Genomic DNA, 12,500 nt, shown 5'->3' on the forward strand with positions numbered 1-12,500 from the left:
TGTATGAAAATCACCTTAAAAAATGAACCAGGTAAATAATATAAGAAAATAGCCCCTCAATTACTATTAAAATGGTCTCTCGGACTCTGATGTCTGCGTTAATCCCTTATAATGAACAAACTAATAAAGCAATTCATAACGTTAACCATCAGGAACACGTTATCTCCCAACAGCAACTTTACATTGTCTGAATTCACATTACTTGACTCAGACACTTATCATGCCTTTGACTCAAAAATACTGCTGAGGCACGCATGTCACTCTCTAGCCTGGGCAACCAACGACTGAAATGAAAAATCACAACAAGAAGATATAAATAACAAAACAAAAGCATATCGCACCAAACAAATAAACAATGCCTCAACCAGCGGCATCACATTCATGCAATGACAAATTGTATAAAAAACAATCCATCCCAGGTGCGATTATTGCCCCAGTTTATGACTCTAAGAGCATCGAACACTAATAGACACTATGTATCGCCATAATTTGCACCAGACACTCTTAATATCTTACTTACAAATTCCGACTCATAATCTCCAAAAAGGTACTCCGGGCCACTATAGTGGCAAACGTATCCGCAGAAAGAAAAAAGATAGCAACCACTTCTGCCTTTCATTCACTGATGGAAAACCACCCACAACAATTCCAAATATACAAATCCAAACATCCTCCCCCCCAAAAAAAAAAAAAAAAAAAAATCCCAAAAGATGAATCCTTCGAATAGAAAAAAATCTATTAAAGATAGAAAAAAGAAATGATCTCCATTTACAAGAAGTAACGCTCGCTGGCTAACACGTAGTGCACACAGAAACATCTATTAAGGAAAGCATATTCTTAACCCCCCAAAATAGCCTACCAAACTTTCGACGAGCAATGTCAAAAACAGATGATAAACAAAACCATTAGGACTATGATCTGCGTCATATCCCCATTATTATCAAGACATTAACGGACACATAATCCACTTACTTAACAAATTACCCCTTAATTCCAGACCTGCAAAAGAGAACTTATAACTCCTACAATCAAATTCCCGTCTAAGAAAAGCCTTTAAACTGCTAAAACTTCAACGTCTTCGAGTTTCTTCTTCATTAGGCTAATTGTCTTCTCATAAAATCATCGGCTATATGGCAAACATGGTAACCTCTATATCATAAAAAATCTCTATTGAGAGCATCTGCTACAACATTGTATCTATCTTCAGTATGTTTCAGCTTGGCATCAAAACCCTAATTGTCAAAAACTATAACACTCTCAGGAGAAAAACTGAAAAAAAAATCCAACAAGTTATAACCTGAAAAAAAAAACATATTTGCCACATTAACAAAATCTCAAAATGGGTGTAATTTACCCTCAACACATCTGCATCAATCAGGCATCCTGACTCTCCTGACTGGCAACTGACACTATCGAGCGGCAAGCAAAAATCCAGAAATTTCAAGAGTTAGGAAATCATTGAAGCATCTTAACCCTCAGAAATGGTAACTGGTGGACTCGCCCCAAGAAAATTGTTTAAAAACGTCTGTTAAGGGAGAAAACGAAAAATAGAAAAACTCCTCCCAAACTTATAAAAAAGAAAAGCTGCAAATACCTATAAATGGCTGCACCTGCTTATTTCAGAAATCACATATGGCTAAATTCACTTCCAAACCAGCAAACTAAAGTCATCTAAGAAATTCCCTACCAAATCCTGCAAACCAATATTACTTATACTGTAAAAATAGCAGGGCTGCCAGGCAAATAAAAAAACAATTATGTAAACTTATAATGCCCTTTCGGAAATTGGAAACAGCGAATTCATGACAAAATTTTTGCAACCGCAAAAATTCTTACAAGAAGGTCAATTAAAGTAAGAAAAAAAAATACATTTATCTATATTCCTTCCCCAAATTCAAATTAATAAAACAATAGAACCCCCATTCAGAGCAATTACCTCAATTAACTTCAAAGGGCAAAATAAATAAATAAATATATAAATAAATAAAATAAAACAAAAAATGAAATAAACAGCTTCTTCCCAATTAACTTTTATGCTCTACCACATTTGTTAACCTGAAATTATCTCCTTTAAATGCCACTATACCTGAAAACTGCTAAAACATCACCCAACCTCTCTATATATTCATAAAAACAGTATCAATTACAGGATCCGTAAAAAGGTATTCTGACTTCTATATCTGCTGCAAAACACCAAAATATTGAAACATTATCACCAAACCAGCTCAACCATAGGAAATGCCAGATATGAACCAAACTTAGGCCGAAGACTAACCAAAACAATAACTAATAAAAGACAGTCAATTCCACCCCAGTAACCCCTATATTTCACAATTCAAAGAAAGAGTTCTCACAGCAGCTCGAAGCTTCCCGTTAACTCCAACTAGTCCCAAAAAGAAAATGCCTATCAACTATCGCTATGCTGATCATATTAGGTTACATAAAACATCAGCTAAAATAGCATTACAAATACAATTCACCCGCCCTTAGGGACAACATCCCCTCAAATCTGGTTACTCAATGCAAAAACAACACTAATATAAACAACACCCTCATTATTATCAATATCACCCCACCAAAAAAAAATGTTCCCCTCCATTTCGTCAATACCCACATATGGAATAAAAAAAAGCACCCCAACTGTTATACCCCCAAGCAGGGTGACCCATCAAAATTCTCTTCCCTAACGCTGCACCCAAAACATATCACGGATAAGCCTAAATATTACTAAACACCTTCCCTCACGAAGGTTTCAATTGGCACTAAGAAAACATACTAATTATAAAATCATAATCCAATCAAATGACTGAAGCATCGATACTCAACAAAAATAAAAACATCTGCTTTGAACAGAAATCAAAACAGCGGACCCCTTCACACCATAGGGTTAGGCTCTGGAGCCTCTCCCAAAAATACCACATGGCCAGAATTATATATACCTTTTCTCTTCATGATCGACTCTCATAAATTTTTGCAGATCCTTAAACAGCCGACAAAATTGTTGGTTACCAGTCTAGCATAACTCTACTAAGACAGACGAGACCGCGAAAATGAAAGTATCAATACTCCCAAAATTGTCACAGAACTCAGCAAAAACTCTTCAGTATGCCATAATCTATTACAAACAAAACCACAGACCCGAAGTGTCTGACCCACATCCTCCCCCTATCTACTTTGGCACACAGGCTGCCAGAAACTTAATCAAGTCTTCCATCACTAGCGATTTTGTTACAGAAACAACCATGAACAAAGACTAAATTCCAATACGATAGACATTTGGCAATATTTGCGAAAGTACCGGCAAATCTCAAAAAATCTAAAAAAAAAAAAAAAAAAATCAACACCCAATCTGATATAGGCTCTATCTCACTATCAAAACAACCTGACATGCAACAAGGATATTTTGCAAGAGCCGGAGAAGTGCAACAACTGAAAAATATATAAAAAAAGGGTTATTATTCAAATATCCAAAATTATCTTAATTCTCCATTCAATCTCTTGCAGCATCAAACAGCTGAAAACTAAAAATTTTAAGGGTTAAGAAAGAAACCCAAAAACCCGAACTAGAAAAGGACGGAAAACCAAAGCCACAGGAGCACGACTCTACCCTGCTCAACACCTGTCATCAAAGGAACATTAAAGTGTGGTTAAAACGGGCTCTCGAAATCATAAGATAACCAAAACCTCAAAAACATAAAGAAAACCTACACAAAACCAAACAAAAAAAGAAATGCACCACATTTATTTCCCCTTCGCCTAGAAGAACGCATATATTGTTCGAAAAGCCCTGCGGACGTAAATCATCTCTCACACTCGTGATTTCACATATCTAAGCCAAGACACTGAGTCTGTGTTTTCAAGGCCAAATGCAGGAGACAACAGGAGAGGAAAAGAAGGAAAAAAAGAATTTACCCCCTCAACCCTGTAAAAAAAAAAAAAAAAAAAGTCACCCTCTTTCGACACTAACCCTTCAAACACACAAGCTGCAGGAGAGAAAAAAATAAGTAGCCTCTCTGTGCTGGTTGCTCAAAGAAAACCGTTGAGTGCGTGCAAGCAGAAGTGAGGACTGTCTCCAGGTCACAAAAATGTAACTTAAACCCCCGAAGAACTGAGCCCCAATTACAAGACCTCCTCAACATGGACACGTATGCAACCCAAAAATAAAATATATCTCCAGCATACAATAAATTCCTGATAAATAAATGCTAAACCAACACATCACAAAAGAACTTAACACATTCTGCCCCCTTAAAAAAAAAAGAAAAACTATGCATGGCGCTTAAAACAAACAACTAAACTGTCCTTTTAATCCCGAAACGATTCACATGCAAATAAAAAATAAAAAACTCACACAAGTTGGAAAAGTATTATCACAAAAAAAAAAAAAAAAAAAAAAAAAAAAAACTGAACACTCACGTTTATATTGAACCACCCCGCCACTGCACTAGTTAGTATATTTAATCATGCACGCGACCGGGGAATTTGTAAACTCACGTCAATACTCGTGTATTTACTCACGCGTAATCTATTACCATGAATACCTAACACTCCGGAATACTGGGGTAAACACACCGTATTACTGAACAAGCCGTATTATGATCTCACTAACACACCCACAGGTGTCGAATGACTAAGTGGAACTTCGACAGTTTCTTAATAGACAAATCTACTCACCCTAGTCAAAAGGAATTCTTCCCAGCGACAGAGCACCATTCGGCAACCTCTAACTAAATCCTATAACCTAAGGCCTATTTGAATCCCTAATTCGTTTACACTACCAGCCTCTCCAGGAACATAGCCCATAGGCAGAGCACTGCCTCTCCACGTCTGCCACCAAAATCTGTTACGACCTCGAGGAGGTCACGAAATGTAAAGCTTACCTTTGCGAGGTATTATGGTAACGTTGAACGGAGCGGCGAATCTTCCTCTCTCTCGCTCTTAAAGTACCCTCTCTCTCTCTCTCTCTCTTAAAGTACCCTCTCTCTCTCTCTCTCTCTCTCTCTCTCTCTCTCTCATACATAACCCACAAATCATAATTGCGTAAGGATGCTAAAACAGCTCCAGAGTTTATTTGTAAGAACAAATGAGTAACTAAATAAGTAAAACTCTGAAACTCTAACAGAAAGCGTGATGATAAGCACAAAATGATACACCAACCAAGGTAATGATAACTCGAATAGGAAGCCAAAATAAAAATGGGTAATGGACGGAAACCTTTCTGCATCCCTCAGTCAAAGGTTTACAATTTATAGTAATTCACCAAATAAAATAAAAATACATAACTAATTAAAAGTAATTAGTCTCCCCCTACAACATGCACCACTCCATGGGGTGGATTGCCAGATCCATCTGAGAAAGAGAGAATCCCACACAAATAAATTGCAAATAAAATCAAAACAATAATAATCAATTCTCCTGGAACAAAAGTCACATATGGAGGATAATACATCTGCAACAGCAGATGTAAATGCAGCAACTCTTGTTCAAACAAGTAAGATAATGCTAATTTTGATAATTGTTGAAATAATTTTCAAGTTCAGTTTTAGTTCTTTCAATATTCTAATATACTAATGTGTAATGTAAGTTTTTAATGTTGAATAAATGACCAGCAGCTATTGGGGTAACTTTACAAAATGACCAACGATACTAATAGTCATTTTGCAAAATGACCAAAATTCTGGTCATTTTTCAATATTCTAATATACTTGTAATGTGTAATGTAAGTTTTTAATGTTGAATGAAAAAAACACACACCTTTATTAATACTTAGACTTTTCCTAATCAATTTTAAGTTACTATTTGTTTATTTTTGCATAATGACCAGCAGCTATTGGGGTAACTTTACAAAATGACCAACGATACTAATAGTCATTTTGCAAAATGACCAAACTTCTGGTCATTTTCCAAAATGACCACAATTATTTGGGGATTTTGCATACTGACAGATATTTTGGTCATTTTCCAAAATGACCGGGCAGTTTGCAAAATGACCAATTCCTCAAAAGACCGTAACATATAGATATATATATATCCCATATATATATATATATATATAGTTATATATATATATATATATATATGTATATATTATATATATATATATATATATATATATATATATTATATATATATATATATATAATATATATATATATAGGATATATATATATATATAATTATATATATATATATATATATATACTATATTATATATATATTATATATATATATATATATATAATATATATATATATACATATATATATATATATATATATATATATATATATATATATATATTATATATATTTTTATATATATATATATATATATATATATATATATATATATATATATATAGGATATATATATATATATATATATATATATATATATATATATTTATATATATATATATCTATATATATATATATATATATATATATATATATATATATATATATATATGATATATTATGATATGGATATTATATATACTATGTTATATATATATATATGATCCACTATATATAATATATATCATATATATGTATATATATCTATATATACATATATAAATATAAGTATATATATATATATATATATATATATAAGATATATATATATATATATATATATATATATATATATATATATATATATATGTATATATATATATATATATATATATATATTATATATATATATATATAGATATATATATATATATAAATATATAATAATACCCACCCAATGAATTTAACCACTCAGTAACATAAAAATTAAAAGTTGGACTAGCACAAAAAAAACGTTCCCTCTCTCTCTCTCTCTCTCTCTCTCTCTCTCTCTCTCTCTCTCTCTCTCTCTCTCTCTTCGTTTGTCTGCCGTTCACCCATCTTTGCAGAAACTGCCGGGCATGTGCTCCCTAAAGCCGAGAATTAATCAAGAAGCTGCCTGAGGGCATAAGAAGTTAATAGAAGAGGTCAGTGAGTGAAAGTCTCCCTCAGTTGCTCAGTCATCGCCAAGTCACGCTCAGTGACTCTAATTCACTCCTCAGAAGCCCAACTTCCCAGTGAAAGAGGGAATCCCCCATCTGCTGAGCCGCCCTTTTTCGTGGTGCTTCACTTGGCTTCATTTTCTTGACCCTATCTCAACGCCATTGGATTGCAGTTCCCTTCCTTCTTCAATGTCCTTCATTAAAGAAGCGGAAACCAGCTACCAAAGGCAGTAATGTGCGGAATCAGTTAGCAGTTACTTTTGTCTCTTTCGAAAGTTTTCCCCATCTTTGTGCTTGTGCGAATGTTCATAGCTACCCCCTGTTATCCCCACACAGCTGTGCTTCACTGTTCTATAAAGCTAATCTGGCTTGAGAGCTGTGGTTCCCATGAATGTGATTTACTAATGCTCATTGCTTGAATGACCTCTCGGTATTAGCAGCGACTAAGAGAATTTATTAAGGGAGATAATGGAAGTCGGTGTCCGTGTTTCACACCCTCCTATTCAATACAATAACGTTATGTGAAGTAATTCAGTTATTTCTTGCCCTATGAGGGAATTCCAAGAACGTAAGGTTTACATGAAGCAAGTCAGAAGACTTTGGTAGCATTGCCGCATTTGATCAGTTCTTTATATGTTGCACACGTGTTTATATAGAAATACCTTGTTTCAGTTATCCTATCGCCTTCATTCATGCTGTGAGAGGTGGCTGCTCTTCATCCTATGCTCTGGGCATAAACTCATATTCGCTCTCCAAGTCCCCAGCACGTGTCGGTCACCTGGCACGCAATTTCAGTGCTACAAGCAACCTTGAGAGTCCCAGTACATCTAGTAATTAACTTGTAAATACATTCCCTGTAAATTTGATCCTTAGAGCTTTCCTTACATTTTTCCTTGAAATCTAATCTCGGCCCTAAGCTGTAATTTTCTGTTCATAAACTAGACCTCATAATGCCATCTGTTTGATTAAGTTAGATTTATTTCAACCTTGCTTAAGCTAGAGGATCTCAGATTTATGAAGTCTGTGACCATGCAAAGAATCTCTGTCAACAGTTAGCAACTACTAGAGTATATTTCACTATAAAAACCGACCTGAAATCCCAGCACCGTTAAGCCCATAATAGCAAATGAACGAAAGAAAACCCCTCACAACAGGTAAGGTGTTGTTATTCAAGTTTTGGGTATTTATAGTTAGAGGCAGGAAAGGCATAGGATTGTGTGCATGCCAAAATTTTAGTTACTAGAGAGTGGTTTCAATCACTAACCTTAACTTTTTCGTCTGCGCCATGCATAATTACCAGGAGACAGTGCCAGGTTTCCTTTTCACTAAAGAAATTGCCAAAATTTATTCATTTTATTGACACCTACGTTTCGGGAATCTTTTCCCATCTTCAGGGCTATAAAGAAAATTAATTTTCACAGTATTAAAAAGTATGCTAAAATAACCTAATAATTATAAGAAATATAGTTTGTCACTAAGGTAAAAGAAAATAATAACTACAAAGTGACTTTAAGCTAAAAGTAAATTACAACACTGAATATTCTTAGTAAAACAACAGATCCAAAAGCAAAACAAAAAATATAAATTGAAAAAAATAAAAAAAGACAGCATTATGCCAGACTTAGTGTTAAGAGGTTTGGTTGTTAATTAATGGAAAATGGCATAGTCAAAAGGCGATGTTAGAAGGATAAAAAAACAAGGGGGAGAGAGAGAGAGAGAGAGAGAGAATGCGAGTTATAGGCATTAGGCAATATGTAACGGTGTGGAGGTAATTTGGAGATTCTAAAAAAAGGAGCGAAAGACAATCAGCAGTTTGACAGAGTATTTTGAAATTATTATACATAACGTCAGTTTTGCATTTTAAAATCAAAAGAATTTTCGGCCATAAGGAACCATTCAAATTCAATATCTCCCCCCCAAAGCCCCCATCGTAGATGCAGATGAGAGAAAGAAAAAAAGAACCTCTCATTTGGCCGCTGGACCGAAACCCAACAATCGTGTTTCACCTCGCCCGAAACCTGAGAAGTGATGTCACGTAGTAATTAACAATCTGCGCTCATCGGTGACGCTAGACGCCATTGTGGAGAGGGTCAAGTTTCTCACTGGCTCTGACCCACTCATCTCTCACGAACTCAAATGCAAAAGTAAACATAAAGTGGCTTACAGGATTACCTGCCTATTTCAACAACTCAATGTTCTTAAAGGCGATAATTTCGGACCTAATATAATAGATTTAAGATATAGCCTAATCCAGGACCAACTCCCCCCCGGGGAACTTACTGACACCCCAACCAGGGTCACTTCCACTGCAAGTGCCAGCCATCCACCCATGGCGAGTGACTGCCCACTCCCCCATCCACCCAAATCATCAGCTCATTCATCTCACATCTTCATAGGTAGCCATGGATATATTAAACATAATTTCTTGGAATATTTATGGTCTCAAGAGGAACATCCCTCCCCTAAACATGTTCTGAAAGTCATCATTGCATTGCAAGAAACGCTCCTCTGGCCACATGACCTTGTCATGTGCGATTCAATACATGAAGACTTCAGAACCTTCTCGACTTCATTGATGCAAGTTGCAGATCAAATCGTAGCCAATCACCCAAAAGGGGGCCTTTCTTTCCTATGGCACAAATCATTAGACAACATGGTAAATGTGAAGACCTACAGGAGTGACAGATTGCTGGGGCTTCAAGTGACAGTAGGGAACACTAAAATTCTAATTATTAATGTTTATATGCCCTGGGAAAATAACAATAATTTTGATCATTACTGCATGATCATAGGTGAGTTACACAGTATTATTCACGATTCTCCTGCTGATCAACTTTGTATAATCTAGGACCTTAAGACTATTTTATAATGAAGTTACTTCTGTCAATTCATGCTCTCCATTTTAGCGATGTAATGCTCCTCCCTCCCTCGCTCCCCCTATTCATATATACAAAATAGAGTGGACACAATTGCAACCTCCTGGCTGGACCATTACACATCTCCATAACTTCATGATTCTATTATGATCTGCAATATCCGTTACGTTCTTGCAACAGGCTACGATCACATCCCATTACAGGTGTCATTCAGTACGCCGTACCTCGCTACTGTGAACCCCCTAACTGACTGCCTACAGCTGTAAGCTGGGATTTTAAAAACCAACAGAAAACCAGATGCTTTGGGGTGATCACGGAAACCAGGTTGTGGTCAATAGTTCAACCGACAGACGTCTTACTTTGTACTAACACAAATTGTAGAAACACTATGCTTGCTTCGGGCAAGGCTGCCTTTAGACTTCGTCAAGGTAATTCTCGTAATATACCTGGATGGTATGACTTGGTTAAAGATATATATTCATATTCACGAGAAATGCTTTTACTGAGGAGACAAAATGGTAGCCTGAGGGAAGGACACACTGTATTAGTAATGAGACAGGTGAGGGCGCAGTTCAAACTTGCTCTTAAGCACTGCAGATTAAATGAAAAACAACTAAGAGCCGATGCAATGTCTAGAAACCTGGAATCCGGTGATTACCCTCATCTTTGGAAAGATATCTGGGTCTTAATTCCCAAAACTAAAAAGCTATAACAGAGAGTAGGAAAAGCAGTCGATGACGAGGCTATCGCAAGTATGTGGGGTGATCACTTTAGAAATATCTTGAATTGCATAAACAATTAAGACTACGAAAGGGATGTACATAACCTCCTCACTGATGATATTCAATTTCATTTTGCAGATGATAACGCCAGGTAACACCAACGATGCCATGAACAACCTACCTAATAATAGATTGCCCGGGCTGCGGTGGTATTCCCGCAGAAGCTTTCAAATTCGTCCACCCAGTAACCTACATTTTGTTAGCTGCCCTATTCAGTACGTGAATAATTCACCAATTTCTTCCAGGCTCACTACTCTCAGTTCACTTGAAACCATTAATCAAACCCAGGCAATTACCGGCCGATTGCAATCACAACAATCGCATCGAAGATACTTGAATCGGTTCTTCTAGTGGTAGCTGTGTGGTTACAGGTGCTTCACTGTATGTCCTGATTTCTGGGTTCCTAGGTTCGCACTCGGGAGCCGACGTAATTATTAGCAACTAAACATTCCTCTTCAGTTAACATATATGAAAATATATTAATTCTGAGGTAGAGCGAGCGAATTAGATATTAAAGGACATTTGTAGCTTAATGCGTATATATTAATCACAGTGAAGTGACCAGACTCATATATATATATATATATATATATATATATATATATATATATATATATATATATATATATATATATATATATATATATATATATATATATATATATATATATGTATGTATATATATATATATATATATATATATATATATATATATATATATATATATATATATATATATATATATATATATCTGATGTTTCTTGATCTTTTTGTTTACCTTATAACTTTCTTTTCAACAGTATCCCACTTGGTATTCGACAATTTCGGTTTACAAACAATTATCCGAAAACAGTTGTTCGAAAATAATTGTTCGAACTCAGTTTTTTGAAAAGTAATTGTTCGATTCTACAGTTGTCCGAATTAAAAATTGTTCGAAAAAGATAACTATAAGCAGATTTTCGAAAATATTTATTTTGTAAACACTCATTTTTTTATGAGTATATAAATAATTTATACACTTATTACTTATTTAATTCTTAAAAATTTCATTTGTTTATTTCATTCTTCATGCAATTTTTTATGTATATGTCTATCTATTCGAAAAGACTGTTCGAAATTATTTATTTTATAAACACTCATTTTCTTTTAATTATGAGAGTAAAAAAATATTATTAAAGGTTATATAAAAAAAGAAACAATAAAATTGATATGACTTTATTTCTGAGTAATTTAAGATAAAATTAAGTTTTAATGAAAAAAAAATTGCAAGTTTAAGTACTAAAATTAAATTAAATTGCATGTAAATAATCGATCACATTCTGATACTCAAAGAATTTATCAGTAAACGACTTCAAGCGTTCTGCAGACTTCCGATATTTCTTTTTCCTTGTGTTGCACTCGATTCCACCTAGTGACTTTTCGATATTAATTTCAGTCAGGGCTGGTTCTCTTCTTAATGCTGCTAAGAATTTCCAGATAGTTGGACTACAACCAGAAACTTGATGAAGAAATGCTGGGTGCCATCCCTCAATTACGTTCTTTGTCTTGGGCAAATCAATCTTCTTGTACCTCTTCAAATCAGGACCACATCTCAATTTTAAACTTAGGCGGGCGACGCGTATTCCTACGACCGGGCCGCCCAATCCAGGTATCTTCAAAGTAGTCGACTATAGGTATTCTACTAAATATATATTTTCATCCATTAGAGCATTGAAAATTTCAACGACTCTATCTGCAGGAACAAACGCAAGGGCTAAAAGGATGCAGATATTTAACGAAAACTCAGCATCAGTGTCATACCTTCTTTTGAGACCCCATTCACACACTTTTCTATATACAAACTGA

Source organism: Macrobrachium nipponense, chromosome 14 (genome assembly GCF_015104395.2).
Source record: "Macrobrachium nipponense isolate FS-2020 chromosome 14, ASM1510439v2, whole genome shotgun sequence".
Taxonomy (NCBI): Eukaryota; Metazoa; Arthropoda; class Malacostraca; order Decapoda; family Palaemonidae; genus Macrobrachium; species Macrobrachium nipponense.